This window comes from Platalea leucorodia (assembly GCF_965183815.1).
Source record: "Platalea leucorodia genome assembly, chromosome: 11".
NCBI classification, from domain to species: domain Eukaryota; kingdom Metazoa; phylum Chordata; class Aves; order Pelecaniformes; family Threskiornithidae; genus Platalea; species Platalea leucorodia.
In genome coordinates this window covers 14,390,723-14,406,935 of record NC_138833.1, presented here as the reverse complement: position 1 = coordinate 14,406,935, position 16,213 = coordinate 14,390,723, and the positions used below count along the sequence as shown (strand labels likewise).

The 16,213-nt window shown below is 51.2% G+C and overlaps 1 protein-coding gene across 13 annotated transcripts in view; it reads left to right on the top strand.

Moving 5' to 3' along the window:
* Window positions 1–16,213, top strand: part of JADE2 (jade family PHD finger 2) — a 146,376-nt gene that overhangs the window by 49,884 nt on the left and 80,279 nt on the right. For 5 of the 13 annotated variants that reach the window (XM_082324311.1, XM_082324310.1, XM_082324313.1 and 2 more), the window contains one exon: window positions 188–448. The exons of 2 other annotated variants lie outside the window; for them this stretch is intronic. The gene's annotated coding sequence lies outside the window, so the exon portion shown is untranslated. Of the gene's footprint in view, window positions 1–187; window positions 449–11,578; window positions 11,599–11,886; window positions 12,417–12,477; window positions 12,499–15,180; window positions 15,311–16,213 lie in introns of those variants that run through there. 6 more of the 13 variants (XM_082324305.1, XM_082324301.1, XM_082324302.1 and 3 more) reach the window with 5 other exon arrangements.

Sequence of the window (16,213 nt, the reverse complement as noted above, 5' to 3'; positions counted from 1 at the left end):
CTGCTATTGCTAATAGTTTTCTTTCAAACCTCAGGTTCTCCCTTAGCTCTTATCAAACTCCATAGCTCCTTATTACTACATTTTAACTCTCTCTATGTATAATATCTGTATACGTATACATGGTACTGAATTAAGGGAGTTCAGTGCTGGAAACTAAATTTCCAATTTTTTTTTCCCATATCAACAGAAAGCACTGGTCTGAACTAGTCTCAATTGCAGTGATTATTGAAACATTGTAAGGGCCTTGGCTGGAAAAAGCATCAAGAAGGCAGATATGTTTTCTGGACTGTGGCTGATGTGATCTCTGGCATGGGCCTCTGCTCTGTGGGACGAATGATCGATGCTCCTCCATTGCAGTTCCTGGTGCTTTTCTTTGAAGACTTCAGGACTTGCAGACCAGATGTAGAGCCAGCCTGGGTCTTACTTGGTACTGTTTTCCCTCTGCAAGGTAAGATTTATTTTCTCCAGTGCGTTTTCTGAACAAGGTCGTCTGGCTGTGCCAACTGGTGTCGATCCCTGTGAAAATTGCACATGCTCTATATTTTACCTGTTACTTTGCAAGTTGGGTTTTCAGCGAGCAAAGCCTTTACCTGTATTGCAGTCACACTCCTGCCTGGCACTAAGGGAGCTACATCCAAGCAAATCTGACCAGCACAGGTACTGCCAGCAACGCAGCTGCAGTCCTCTGCCTTCTGCTGGGGGTTGAACCCTGGCTATACATCACGGGATGCTCCCAAGCCAGAGCTGCTTCTGCAGGAGCTGCACTAGCAACCACAGAAGTTGCTCTCAAAAAAAACTTTGCTACGGTTTCTGCTCTCTCTAAGCAAGGGTTCATTTTTCTCATCACCAGCCCCCTATAAAAAGCAGCACGTTTTGCATCCTGCCCCTACTGACTTGTGGAAATAAGAGATACCCTATTAACAATCCTTGTCCAAACAGTGTTGGCCCGGTTAGTGCCAGCACTTTCCATCCAGCGCTAGTATTTGTTTTTCCATGCTCTTAATCTTATAAATTGAATAGAGCCTGATAAAAGTGACTTCCTGAATATTGCATAACAGTTTGTGTCTGTCAGGATGGAAGACAAACAAACCTGACCTTGAACTTAGAAAGTTTCCTCCCAGCAGGCAGGAGCTTCCAAAAGTCTGCACTGATCTGGGAAATGCTGGAGGGGGCTCCTGGTCTCCTTGCTGCCCTGGGACAGCAGCGAGGCTTCCCTGGCAGCCACCCTCTCCCCTGAAAATGCTTTGGATCCTCCTCAGGGGACCGGAGAATCCCCTGGAAAGAGCTGCAGCAGGAAGACAGCGGCATGCTCTTGCTCCAAAAAGGAGGCAGAGGAGAAATCCTGTCCATATCTGGCATAGTTTAGCCTCCAGGGATTAATTAAAGGCTTTTTCAGTTTTTCTTTCAAACCTCACAACGTTCATCTCTGCCTCACTGAATAGGGAAAAGAGAGAGGCATTTTCTCTGGTGAATCACCAGCCTGTTTCAATTTTCAGTTTTACATTGCAGTAATATTTTTTTCCTAAGGGAATACCACAGGAAGGGCAAACTTTGGCTTCTCACTGTTGGAGCATTACGTCATTAATATGAGCTGGAAATCTCAGTGGTGGGCGAAACAAATATTCCATAAACTTGGCGATCCCCCTTCCCTTGGTGCTCCTGTCCCTTCTTCCCTGCCCCTCGGTAAGGCAGGTGAAGGTGTTGGCAGAGCCAGCGTGGGACAGGGGACCAGGAGCCTGTGCGTGGTGATGCTACAGGAGCAGGGAGGTGTCCTGCATCCTCTCAGCTGCTGGCAGTGCTGGGACTGGAGCCCTGGAGGCTAATGGAGCTCAGGGGCAGCAAAATCCTTTCTTCTACAACTCGGGCTCGTGGTGGGGAAAGGAGCCACTCAGCTCTCTGGGGCTCCATGTGATACACGTCAGGTCTTTCATGCAGGTTTCCCAGTGCCAGAAAAGCACATGTGGGGACTCTGGTTTTTGGGCAGCATCCTGGAGAAGCACCAGAGCTTGTGGCTCACCCTGCCCCGAGTGCGTGCGTGGTGCCCTGTGCATCGGGCCTCACAGACCCTCCGGCTGTGCCCTGGCTGCAGTGTTTGTTTTCTGACCCCATTACCTATTCCCGTTTGGATTTCAGCTGCTTAGACTTGATTATTTTAAACCCCCTCTATCTGATTATCAGCAGCCTAGCCAGACCAGATATGGAGCTTCCTGGGGGATCCCCAGCACCATTGCAGAAGGATAATTTGCCTCTCAGTTGTGCTCCTGGAGGGGGCTGGTCAGCAGAGAGCGGGGGGAGAGTTATGGGGACAGGACAAGACCGGGGGAAGGCAGCTCCCCCTGCACCCCCTGTTCTGCAGCCTCACAAATCTGAGAAACTTTGCTGCGTGATCAATTGCCTTGGTGCCGCAGGCCTGCAGGGAGATGCGCGCTGGCCAGGTGCCCACCGCTCCCAGGAGGTATCGGTGACGGGCACCACGGCACGCGCTAACCCACGTCGGCACGGGAGGATGCTTCTGGAAGCAGAGCAGAGCGTGGCTGCCCTGGCTGGCGCTGAGCAAGGCAAGGTACAGCAGATTTCTACTGAAGCAGGGCAGCCCTGTGCAACCTTCCCAGAGCTGCCTTGCTCTTGCTTTTTGGTTTTTTTCTATTGTTATCCTAAAGCTGTCCTCCTCCTCCCCCCAGCAGGATGAAGCAGCCTCCAGCTGGCCTAGGAGGCTTATCAGCTCTGTCTGGCTGGGTGTTAACAGTCTATTTGCATAAGTACCTGTCCCCGTCATATGCCGCTTGCCTTTGTGACTCACTGTATTTGTTTATTTTCCCTCCAGCAGCCAGGCTTGCAGGCGTGCTTGCTCCCCGAGGTATGCCAGGGCAGATGCCACCACCCCCTGGCACCCTGCGATGCCATGCACACCCTCCCTGGCTCACCCGCTCCTTCTGCCCTGCGGGACCAGCGTGGAAATTAAACGTGTAACTCGCTAGGTTCTGTTTTCTCCTGGGTGTCAAGATAAAATTAAACTGACCCGCCGCCTTCACACCTCGGCAGCTTGTCCCTGTGTGGTGGCTAGGGAGAGCAAGGCTTCTGCTGGGACTGCAGTCCCAGCTCGTATTGCAGGGAAGGGCGATGCACTGGGTATTGCTGTGCTGTCTCCTCCCTGCTGTTAGGTGGGCATGAGTTGAGATCCTTAAAGCCCTCTCTGAACTCAGGTCTCTGCTCCAAAGGCAGAGGCAGTGTAGCCTGCCAGACCGACTCTTCTGGATTTGCTGTGCTAAAGCAGCATTGCTACAGCTCTGCTCCAAGTGTTGGTCATGACCGTGGAGTCACCTCTTCAGGTAGGAGCTAAGCAGTCTTGTTTCTGCTCATTAGCTCCAAAAGGTTTTTTCCATCCATAATAAGAGAGTCATTAATGTTAAACTTCCGCTGCCAGGTACGATTGATTTGAAGATTATAACCACTATAAAGGGGGTATGCGTTGCATATACAATGTGTTAAAGTCCTGGCATGCAGGAATTGTTGCTTCAGTAGTTGTCTGTCATCCGTGGAGCTCACCAGAAAATGGATCAGATGGATGTGGAGCTCCTCAGCGGCCTGGCAGTGCTTGTTAAGAGTGGCCTGTTTTCAAAGGGCAAAGGTAAATTCAAATAAATAGCTGGTACATCCTCTGTACAGCGGAGGGGCTGTAATGCTGTCCTAGGAGACGATGGACTCGATGATTTAACAAGTCTTCTCTCATTGCTGTGGTATTTTACAAATACAGTGCACAACCTTGAGGTCCTCTGTGCTTGCAGGAGGGCAACGCTCAGTGTGGGATTCCCTCTGCAAGGAGCTACCAGTACTGAAGTATTTTCTTCTGAATGTGGCCCAGAAACCTGTCTTGCTGGTGTATTATCCTTCCCCTCCATGGCTGATGAGCCAGTGAATCAGCTGTCCATCCATTCATGCATCCAGCCACTTCTTGTATGTAAAAGTTATTTTAGACACATTTCTGGCATTCATCATATCATTAATCGTATAAAGTGCTTTTGACAACATATCAGTTGAGCCGTGCCAGGCGTGTGTTGCTCCGCTGACCAGAAGAGTGGACGGAGGAAGCTGGGTGAGAAGAACGAGGGATTCTGCTCGTCTCGGCACATCCAGTCTCAGTTTTGACTGTGTTGCCTGGGGTGTGATGTTATGGGGCAGACTGAAGCGTGCTCTGCAATGGAGAGAGATGAGTGAGCGGGGAAAGGCATAACCAGCAACTTGGTATGAATATGACTGTTGAAGAGGATCAGTGGACTGGATTTTCCAAAGAAAAATGCAGTGGGTAGCAGAGGAAGGAAGAAGCAGACAATACCCCACGCAAGCCATCCAAGAAGTGGCTAAAAGAGGAGCAGAACCGTGAAAGGATGAACTGATGAAGCCAGGAGATGGCTGCAGGAATCTCATTCCTTCCTTTAGAAGAACAGTGCCCAAGCTTTCAGCGGGGGCTGCTCTTGGAGGCATTTGAGGGTGGCGAACCTGCTCTGGCTTACACAGTTAATCAGAAAAGTGTCTGATTTGTGACCAAAATTCAAAGGTCTTCATTTGCCCACCCTGGCCTGGATGACTGCATGCCTATGGACTGTAGGGTGGCCATTCTGGCTTTATAGACACAATGAAATACATGTTATGGTTTACAGGCAGACTTTGCTCCTAACTATATAGCCTAAAAATGATTTAAAAATTACAAATCCCATAAAATGTGGATTATCTGGCTATGTCAAACCCAGAGTAACTGGAATGACATTAGCAGGATTACTCTGCAGGTGGTCAGTGCAGTGGGTGCTCTTCCCCTCCTGCCCTGCACGCTGTGCCGAGCATCATACCTCCAGCAATCGCACTTCAGCGGCAACGGAGAGGCGGTTCACGTGTTGGGTCCCGGTTGCATTGGAGTGGTGTTTTCCAGTCTTGGCAATGCCAGCAAATGGACATGTGGTGCAAAACGCACATGGGATGGGACCCAGCTGCCTACGTGACATGCAGCTTGCTCAGCAAAGCACTCTGTCGATCTGTGTGAATGGCAGCACGAGCCTCGTTTTAGTCCTGTTCTAACAGGAGACGAAAAGACTAGATCAATGTCCTCAAATTTCAGAGGAGCAGAAGGTGGACAGCTCAGATCCAAAATCTTATTTACTGTCCCTCTCTCACAGACCCTTTGTACCTTATGCTAATAAATAGTGCTGCACATGCACAACTTGATCCAGGCCCTGAAGAAATCTATAGGAGCTGCCAGGTGCTCCATCCTCTGAAAATCAGATCATGCATTTCTGTGACTGAAGGTGGCTTTCAGAGCCAGCTTTCAGGCACCCTTTGCAAAAGCTGGTATTGTGGCGTATTGTATCGGGTCCTGGCTATATTCAGACCTGATGAATTTTGAAATAAATATTGTGTGAAGTTGTAAATCAGAAGAAATCCCTCACTTTCGATCTTTATCTCTTTTCCTCAAATGCATTAGCAGCCGATTTGTCCTTCTGGCTACTCGTAGGTCTTTCTGAACCATCGTTGCCAGTCCCACGTGCCTCCCTCTCTCCTCACTGCGTCCAAGCTAAGTTTGCTGCTTGGGAATATTGCTCAGGCGATGGAGTGTCCGTGTCAGCCCCCCTATGGTTAAAACCAACCCTGTAAGCAAACCCTCATCATTTTATTTATGACTTTTGGATGAGATAATGGTTTTCCACTTTGAAAAGAAAGCTCTCTACTTCAACATTTATTTTCTAGAAATGCCTTGGCATTTATATTGCAACAGGAGACTATTCAGTGACATTATCTGATAAATATCATGTTATACAGCTGCAATTTACAATGCATATATTTTTAACAGTGCTTCTAAGCTAAATTAAATGCTTCTAAAATACGGTACTTACGGAAAACAAATGTCTGTTCTAGCAATTTTGGTTTTCAGGGTACACTATTTTTTTAAAATCAGATACCATCTTTATCCTGTCAGGCAGTAAATTATGCACTTGCACTTTCATAAACTCTCCCCTTGGGAACTTAGTCAATGAAATGGAAATGTCTTTTTCACACCCTCCAACTCCAGAGAAATACAGGGAAATAGCCAACTCGGTTATAAACTGAATGTCTAGAGGGAATCCATACAAAACGTGGATTAATGCAGTCCTGATGCATGTATTGTTTAGCATATGTACCGTTCACTCAAATGGCGCATTGAATTGTGACTCAGATCTTTAATGTCTCTTTTTTGTTTTCTTATTTTTTTTAATTGGGAGAGTAATTGTATGTTCTGTGGTGGGATCTGCAGGTAGGAGGACACCCGCTGGCAGCTGGCTGTTAACCTCCCTCCCAAGCCAGGGCAGCCGGAGGAGGAAAGCTCTACTGGCCTCCTCAGGGGAGTAAAACACGACTGCTTTTACACCTAGGCGGATCTTTCCCTGGGTTGTGGGGTGGGATAATGCCTTGCAATGGTATGTCCTGCCTTTGGGATAGCCCTTCACGAGGGAGAGAAGAGGTACTTAGGCAGTTGGACTAGATGATCCTTGTAGGTCCCTTCCGACTCAGCTGTTCTAAATCTACTACTATTTTCATTGTCCATCATCCAGAACTACAGCCTTTGCCCATAGCAGTCAAACATCTTCAAGCTGAAACTCCAAGCGGTCTGAGAAACAGTGTTATCCCATCGCCACATCAAACATGGAAAGTTTGAAAGGCCAACAAAAAGGGAGCAAAGGAATGAAAGCGGGGAAGTGTGCTGCAGGGGAGTCTGCTGTGATGCCCAAGGATCCGTCCAAAGCGTGAGGAGCTACAACAGGTCTCCTGTCACAAGAGCAGCACTGAAGCTGTCCAGCTGACCACTGATGGTCCTTATTGCCCCAAATCTACCCTTGAGGGCCCTTTGAAAGCCCCAGTTCTTGCAGTCTGGGGACTGGATGAAATGTGTGCCCAATTAGATGTGCTTTGTAATAGGAATGAACTTAGAGAAAACAGATAAAACAACAACAACAAAAAAGGAATTTTGAAATTTGGCAGAAAAAATTCAGTGTACAAAACCCACAAGAACGTGAGCATCTTTGCACAAAACCACTTACGGATGCATTCCTTAAAGGTAATCCCTTCAGACAGAGAGAGGCTGCCATTTCTTTGAAACATATTAAAGCAGCTGTTGCTAGAACATAAGGAATTTTTGAGCTATCCATCAACGGATGGATGTTTGTAGCCCTATATCTAGTTTTTTTTGTTTACAGTTTATTTTGATACCAAATTTCTAGGTACTGAAGGTAATTGAGACTGCAAACAAAATCTCACTATCCACTGATCTGCCAAATCAAATTTTCTTCTCCTGTAAGTATAGTATTTTTCCTTAGCTTCAGAGAGGAAAAAAAATTATGCAGAATGAATGAGAAAGAAAAGGGATTAGTTTATATGATGACCATAGCAGCCATCTCTCCCTTGATCTTTCTGGAGTAGTTCATTCTTGAAGATGGGAGTGATTATTATTGTAATTTAGAACAGAGCTTGTTCTTTTTCCTTCTGCTGCATCTGCTTACTACTTTCCAAATTAACACATATTTTAATAAAAACTAAATATCCTGATTATAGCTGGGATAGTGGACGGCCCTACCTGGGATACAGATGTAGCAAGATTTTCATCATCTTTGTGTTCCCCTCCTGGAATGGCTGTGTACTGCTCTGGTCCTTGACAGAAATTAAAGTAGCCATGAGGCTATTTTGACAACTTCTGGCTACCGGAGGCCTCAGAAAAGGGTACCTAAGGCAGCAGATTAGCAGCCACGTGTCTCTTGCACTGTTTTCAAGATGTGTGGTGCTTCTGAGGATCTCCACGAGCTCTCTGTCATCAGAGCATCTCCCTGCCCTGCAGTGGTTCTCCAGCACCCAGCTGGGCATCGCTGCAGGAACAGGCTGAGGGAGCTGAGCTCTCCTCATGATTTCTCACTAGCTAACATCACTCAATAGATTGTTTCTAAGGGTCTTCAAAATGACATTGAATTTTCATTATATCTGGGAAGTGCGCTCCCTTGGACCTGTTCTATCTGTGTGTCTGGTGCTAATGTACTACAGTAATCAAATTGGATGCCAACAAGGCCACTGGGTTTTCTTCTTCCTCTCCCGTGAGATCTGTCTGCACTGAGATTTTCACTAGTCTCGAGTCCTGTTGAGAAGTTTCATTAAACCAAAGCGTTGGGAGGTGAACTCTTGTATGCTTGTTCTCCTGAAGGTGTTTTACCAGTTTTGCAATCATAACTCTACGGTGAGCCAATTCACCCCTAAAATCCACATATTCACACCTAGTCGTGCCAGCACCGCGCTCCCCAACGCGTGGCAGCAGCCCTGAGGCACGGGCAGTGGTAGCAGTAGCTCTGCGGCACTTTGGGGGACTCCTGTTTAGTGATGGGATTTAACTCTGCACAACTTGCACAAAGCTCAGAAAGACTCCGTCCTTCACTTAAAAACATCTGTTAATTCTACCTATGTGCTCATCATCGAAAGGTTGCCTATGTTTTTCTTTTAGGTGTGCAAAATTAAGCACCGGTGAATGAAGATGAAAGGAAAAGGTTGCTGGTTTCTTCCCTGGAGATCGTATTTCTTACTTGTTGCGTAACTGCTTATTTTAGCATCAATCATCCGAGCCTTTGTTGTGTAGACAATTCTGTCCTTTTAGAGGATTTGTGCAGTATTATTTCTTCCAAAATGTTTTTTTTTTTTGTTTTTATTATTAGATTTATTTCTTCTCTTAGCAAATGCAAGCTGACAACACCCTGTCAGAGCTCTTCATAAGTGTTACATCAATGTCATACTATGTAAACTGAGTATCATATATATCATATACATGACCTTTCTGTAGAACCATCCATCAGCTGTTATCTTTGTGTATTTTAGGTATATGTGTTACATATATGCATTTGTATGCAAGTTTTGTTTAAGTGTGCATATACGGTAGCCAAAAATCTGTTAAGCATGCGATCGCTACTGCCCAGGAAAGTACTGAAACTGCAGAAATGTCCGAGTTCTTGTTGCCAGTGCAACTTAATCTGTGCCCTTTTGTGGAAGCAGACCAAGATTTTAATTGCGGGATCAGGTACTATTTTCCTTCTGCGTCGCTATGGCGTGCAGTGCATGAGATGGTCAGTGAGGGGCTCAGCAATGCTGGCTCGTTCCTATTGTTCAGCACACGATCCTAGGCCTTAGCTCAGCACATTATTCACATGTCTGAACACTTTTGGATTTCACAGCAACAGAAAATACAGCTCCAATATTCCTGTGTGCAGTTTTCAAAGCAGAACAAGGTGCTCATCTTCTGGCTAGCAAAAATGCGCTGAGGTTGCGCTTAGGGATGCTGCGGACCTGCTGCGCCCAACCCATCTGCACCGAGGAACTGATCTACGTACCTGGATTTTGACGTTCTGTGACCTCCTTTGGAGGTGTTGTCCAGAAATCCTGGAGAAATGGCCAGAAGGGTCGGAAGGCTGTAGTGTGCTGTCCAGGACCGGAGCAGGGACGTTGGCAGGTTCCTCTGAAGACAGAATTATTAATTTCCTCGTGACTTTTTTTACGGTACTTTCTACTACGCTGCATCAGTGCTTCAGCACATCATTAATCCTCCCCAAACACCCGTTATGAAGATGGGTCAGGGTGACACATGGATGGATTAAGGTCAGTTTTGACTAATTCAGGGTACTCCATCTGAGAAGCGTAATGTCTGCTTTTTGCAGAGCATTTAACATGATACAGCACTTCATACATGCAAGCACAGCACCCACTGCTTCCAGCTGTAGTAAGATGGATGTCAGCAATTCAGGCCAAAGCTTTCAAGCTATGAGCCTGAAATGTGGGCAATACAACCATCAGCACCCAAAAGTTTGGTTTAACGACTTTGTTAGCGTTACAAAGCCTGTGGCAAGGGCAAGGAGAGAGTCCTCTTCTTTGGGAGAGTTTTATTCTATCCTCACTGTTGGACTGTGTCCGCGTCTTGCGGCCCTTGCTTTGCTCTGCTGGCAGTTTTTGGTTCTGCAGATAAGATGAGGATCTGGCCAAAATTTGTTTCCTTTTTGACTTAGGGAGCAGGTCCATGGCATACAGGTGTCATATGGAAAACAGATTGCGACAATATAGTCAAGAACTGCATTAGAATATGTTTGCACAAGAAAGTCTCCATAAATTGGTACAGAATGCCTGACTTTGGGCATTTCTGACGTTCTGACCAGGTAACAGAGTGACCTTCAAAATATCCCTTAACGCAGCGTCTGCACAGAGATGGGGTGGGATCCGTAGGTGAAGTCCTGGCAGTGAATGCCACTGGGTGCCGGAGCAGCGGGGCCAGCGTCCGCCGAGGTCCCTGGGGCTGCTGGGGACCGACAGAAGGGGCCGTGCTCACGAGTCCCACCGCTCCTGTACTACCAGGAAAGGCTTTTTTAAGGCTTTTTTAAGGGCTGAAGTTTCCCATTCCCTGGGTGGCAGCAGGTGCCCCAAGAGCAGCATCTTGAGGGACTTCAGCAGCCAGAATCAGGCATAGTTTTGCTCTGTGTTGTGAGCTGCTCTTCGTCAAAGCCCAATAACATGACTAATTTGGGTGGGTTTATCTAAAAGACCATAAAAGGCTGCCTCGTGCCAAATTTCAAGACCCTATTTCCAGAGTTACAGCCCTAAAAACAAAGCAAAAAACCTCAACAAGCCCAAGAATGACCAAAGCAATGCTCCTGTCCTCCTCTGCTTTCATCCTTGGAAGAGCCAAAGGACTTGGAGCATTTGGAAAGCGTCCAGCACAGGTTGCCAAGGCAGAAAGTTGCAGCCTAATTCATTCAAATTTGGCAAATTATAAGGAGCCAGAACAGGGATGGACAGTGGGGAGCATCTGACTCCCTCACTTGTGGTGACTCTAGCTGTGGTCCCAATGGTTTTTAACAAGCAGTAACTCACAGTTTTAGGGCTGACCAGCTTAACGAATTTAAGAGATGATGGCAGATTGTGATTGAAAGACCGTCTTTAACCTGAATTTTAATCTTCTGCAGCGATGGTTTAAGACAGTGCAGAACAACTTCTGCAATTCGTTTTACCGTAGGGCCTCCAAGAGTTTGCAAAGATGTACGTTGCACAGACTGCTCCATCCAATTATTATTTTAATTTAAGAAAGTGTTTTTATCTCGACAGCTGCGCTGTTGCTGTTTTTAAGCCTGGGGAAACAGCTGGCAATAGGCAGCCCCGAGCCACACAGAGCCCACAGCATCCATTTGGGGAGCACACGGCGGGGTCACCCCGGGGGGGAGCCGCTCCGCTCCTCTCCGCGGAAACTCTGCGAAGTTTGGGGGGGGACACGACACCCCCCCCCCCCCCCCCCGACGCTTTGCTGCTGCAGCCGCCTCTCCAGCCCCGCCGCTGCTCGCCCTTCCGCGGGCGCTGCGCGCCTCCCGAGCGGCCGCGTGTGGCGGCCCTGCCCGCGGAGCAGCGCGGAGGCACCGCGGCCCCCACCGCCGATTCCCACGCCCCGCGGCCGCGGAAGTTTGCTGCGCGGGGTGGGGTGGGGGGGCGGCTCCGCGCCGCGGCCCCCGCCCGCTCCGCGATGGGCAACAACCGTCTTTTTGACGCAGGAGAAATGGCAAATTTTAAGTACGTCATTAATATGGCGCCAAAAGGTTTTTTTTTTTTTTAAGTATAAGCTTATTTTTTTTTTAAGGTTGCAGCAGCGGCCCCGTGTACGCCTGTGCACAGCGCGGAGAGGGGGCGCGGAGCGGGGAGGGGGGAGAGGAGGGAGAGTGCGGGTGTGCGCGGGTGTGCGCGGGGCCGGCGGGACGCCTGCGGGGCGAGCGGGCTGCGGGCGAGCGGCGCTGGGGCTCCGGGCAGCGCCATGGGGCCCCGGCGGCCGGCGGGGGGGTGAGGAGCGGGGCGGGCGGCGGCGCGGCCCGGGATGGGACCCGCGCTGGCCGCACCTGGCCCTGCCGCGGCGCCTGGGGGAGGAAGACGGCGCAGGAGGGGAAGAAATTGAAGATTTGGGGCGGCCGAGGAGGAGGAGGAGGAGGGGGTGTGTGTGTGTGTGTGTGTGGAAGCGCCGCCACCATTATCCGTCCCCGCTCCGAAAGTCGCTTCCCCGCCTCCCTGCCGGAGCCCGAGCGGCGGCGGGGCGGGCGGCGGGGCGCGGAGAGCCTGAGGAAGTGCGGGGTAAAAAAGAAAGAGAAACAGGCGGGCAGGGCTCGCCCGGCCGCCGCGGAGCGGCCATCTCGGCTGGGAGCGGGGCCGCATCCATGGAGTTACCGGGCGGCCGCTCCTGAGGAGGGCCCGGCCGGCGCGGCCCCGGCAATGACACCGGATTGAGGCGGCGAGGGGGCTCTCCCGGCCGGGGACTGCGGGAGCATCCCCCGCCCCCGCCTCCTCCCCGCCCGTAACCCGAGAGACAGCCTCAACTCTTGGAGGACACTCTCCTGGCAAAGGTAAAGGCTCGGCGGGGCTGGCGTCGGGAACGGGCTTATTTTGCAGCGGATGGTTATTTTTGCAGCTCCCCCTGCTTTGCTTGTATGTATTTATTTATTTTTTTTTATTATTTATTTTTTTTCTCCCTCCCCCCGGCTGCGAGGCGGGGGATGTGCAGCATTTCCAGGGGTGGATTGCGCATGTTGGTCACTCTTGTTTTAAAGTGTACGAGGGAGGCAGCGGGAATGTAAACAAGAACTTTTAAAGGGTCGGCTCGCAGCTTCGCCTTTTTATTTTCCAAATTAATGACTGCGGCAGAGGCTGCCCCGCGCCCTGCCCGCCGGGGGAGGGGGCGGCACCGCGGCTGCTCGGGGCGCTGCGCGGCAGCGGGGCGGGGGGGGCTCCGGGGCCGGGCAGCGCTGCCGCGGGGCCGGCTGCGGGGCCGGGGAGCGGCGGGCGCTGCGCGGGCGCGGAGCGTTGCGCGGGGCCGGGATGGCGGTGCCCGGGGGCGTGGCGGCTGCCGGCTCCCGCCTGCCCTCTCTCCCTCCTTCCCTCCCTCCACACCGCTCCCGGCCGCCGCGCCTCGGGGCTTTCCCCGCCGCACCGCGCCGCTGGGTCCCCGGGCTGCCGGGCCCGGGAGGCGGCCGCCGCGGGCCCCCCCCTCCCCGGGCCCGAACACATCCCCCGTGGGCCCGCCGGGGGTCCCGCGGGGCGGCTCCGACACCACCCCCCCCCCCCCCGCCGGGCCGAGCCGGCCACCTGCCCCCTCCCCGGGCTCCCTGCCGCCTCCCTCCGGGGGAAGCCGGCCGCCCCCCGCCGCTCCGGCCCCTTCCCCGCCTGCCGAGCGGGGCAGCCGCTCCGCCTTCGGGATGCGGGGCTTGCAGCGGGGCGGGGAGCGCCGTACCTGACCCCGCCGCCCCCCGCCCGCTCCGCTCCCGGGGACGCAGGCAGCCACCTGGAAGTTGGGAAGCGCTGCAGAGGCTGGGGGGCTGCTGGGGCGTCAAGCTCGGGTGCAATTAGGGGGGAAAAAAATTCCCTCTCTCCATACCTGTGCATCCTGAGCGCTTTTGGAGTGGGAAGGGAAGGATGGCATTCACAGGGAAAATTCCCAGCTCCTTCTCTCAGCACCTACAGTGAAAATTGTTTACGTAGGGGTTTGAGCCTAGACCCTCCTACCGCCGGGACATTTCTAAGAGGGGATTTTGCTTGGGAAAAAAATCAATGATCTCAGTATTTCTCCCAGGGGCGAGGAGCCCGGCTCTTAGGAATGGTGTTTGACCTTTAAGCATTTATTAGCTACTGAGGTTAAAATAAGCTTGAGATAGAAGTAAAAATAGCTTGCAGAAAGGTTAAATCAAAGGTTAAATTTGTTTTTCCTAGGAAAATTGAGGCTGATGTCCAAAAATGAAGGCTGGGAGCAAAGGATGGGAGGGTATATGTTAGGTGTGTAGGCAGGGAGATGCAATTCATTTAAAGTATTGGTGGCTGCTGATAGTGTTTGACACCGAGTTCTGAAAGTTGGTGGTCCTCAAACTAAGGTATTGTAAATAAGGTCTGGTCTTTGCCTGTCTCTGGGTATTTGGTACAAAGATCGGAGTGCCCAGAGCTCCTGTTGATTTTCCTCTGAGTTGCGGATGCTCAGAGACCTGCGGGATGGGGCAGCCGGCGAGGAGCCGTGCGCGGTGTCCCTGTCCCTGCCCGTGCCCAGTGTCCCTGCCCGGTGTCCCTGTCCCTGCCCGGTGTCCCCTGCCTGCTCCCTCCGAAGGCAGGGGTGGCCCCGGGTGCCCGCAGTAACCTTTCCGATTACCTGTGCTCTGTCTGGGCTTGCTGAAGAAAAAATGGATAATTAGAGGGTAACAAGTCAGAAGAGGCAAGTAAAGTTATAAATGTGAGTAGCTAAGAAAAAAATCCCCTTGTAGTTGTGGAAAAAGGCAAAGCACAGGAAGTAAACGAGGGCTTGTTTTGTTTTAAATTTAAATGAGATTAAATTTTGCCCCAGGGGAACCAAGACAGCAAGCAGAGTTGCTGTGGAGGAGAGGAGGAATGGCTCTGTCCTCACCTGGGCAGCTGAGATTTTGGTGAAGGTGTTGGAGCTGACAGCAGGCTGTGGAGGGGGCGGAGGGGCAGGCGAGCCCCGGTGCAGGGGCAGGCTCCTGCTGCCCCGAAAATCAGTGTTCCTGGGTACCAGGGTCGTGGCTTTCTGGATTTGCACTTTGCAGGGTTACCAGGGAGGTTAAGGAAAGAGCAGCGTGGCTTCCCCTGAGATGTAAGGGCTGTGCACCAAGATTTGCTGACGGTCTGTTGGCACAGCCGATGCGCATCCTTCGGTCAAAAAGTTTGTTCTTCTGTTATTGTGAAATGGGGGCTGTGCCTGCGGCGGGGGATGCTGCTGCTGCTGCTCCTCTCTCAGAGCCTCCTATAGCAGCGTTTGGCTCCAAAATTGTTAATGAGAAAAAGCAATCCGACGAGGACAACCCTCCTGCGGTATAAAGGCTGGGACCTTCCAGCCCTCCACCCTTCTTATTATACTTTCTAACAACCTGCTGCTATTCCTAGATAGAGCCAAGAAATAGTTAACGCAGAGGAGAAGCATTGATGAGCTGCCCCTCGGCTCCCCGCCACCGCCGGGCACAGGCGGTGGGACGGGGGGTCCATGGGACGGGGGGTCCATGGGAGCGGGGGCCGGGGGGCCGGAGCGGTGTGCATGCCGCTGGGGGCACTATTTTCTGTTTGTGTTCCTATTTCTGCGCTGGAAGAATAAACAGGGAAGTGGTTTTTCTGCAGTCTCATTGCAGCTCACAAACAGAGCACAGAATTCAGCCGGTGTTGCTCAACTGTCACAGCGTCAGAGGTGACGGCGCAGGGGGACCGAGCGCGGTGCATCCCTTAACGTGTGGATGGGGGCTGGGAAGAGGTGATGACCAAATACTTTGGTTTTTGTTTTTTTTTTTTTTTTTTTTTACTGCAACTTCTGCAGGTTTCTGTGCCTGTTCCCCGCCTGCACAGGCATGTATGAATTTCTCTAGTTTGCTTGCTGCCATCCAGCATGGTTCCTTCTTGCAAACAGCCCCTGCACATGGTGCTGTGATGCCACCAGGAGCTCCAAATCCCACGTGGACTCGATGTTTGGAGGGAGCTGGGGAACGTCAGCGGATTCCCCAGCTCACAAGGATCCTGGAGGGGTTTGCGGAGGGCGAGGAGTTCGTGGGAAGCAGCCGTTTGCTGGCTGAAGGCTGGATGAGGCTTTTTGGTTTAGTGTGGATGGGAGCCTGCAGGCAGGGAGGAGTGCCCAGGTGGGACAGGGGCTCAGGGTCTGGGCACATGCATCTCCGGGTGTGCTGGGGAGTACTGCTGCCTTCCCTTCTCCCAGGTTGCGTGGGCTGGGCAAAATTGCATCTCCAAAAGCCCTTCTTCAGCCCTTCCCTGCTGCGAGGCAGGACCAGGCAGCCTGAGGCCATCATCTCAATTTTACCGCCAATCCTGTGGCTAATTTGTCCAAAAGCCCTAGTGATTTACATTTGTTTAGGCTGATGGAGGGCCATCATCTTCCTTGGTTTAGCATTTATCTGCCTTTCTCCGCTTGAACAAAGGCAATGCTGAACATGTGTTAGTTTGCAAGCAGTCCCCGTTTTCGGGTTTCCAGGCATTAGGGCCGGGCTATGCCTGTGGATTTGAGTTGCAGACACTTCAGGGGGATGTTCATTTGTTTATAAAAGAAACCCACATCTGTTTCTGCTTTAATTTTTTAAGCAAGCATACATAGAAACCTTTCTCTTGGTTTCTGGCTCTGTCAAAACTAGATTTTGGGCCAAGTTTG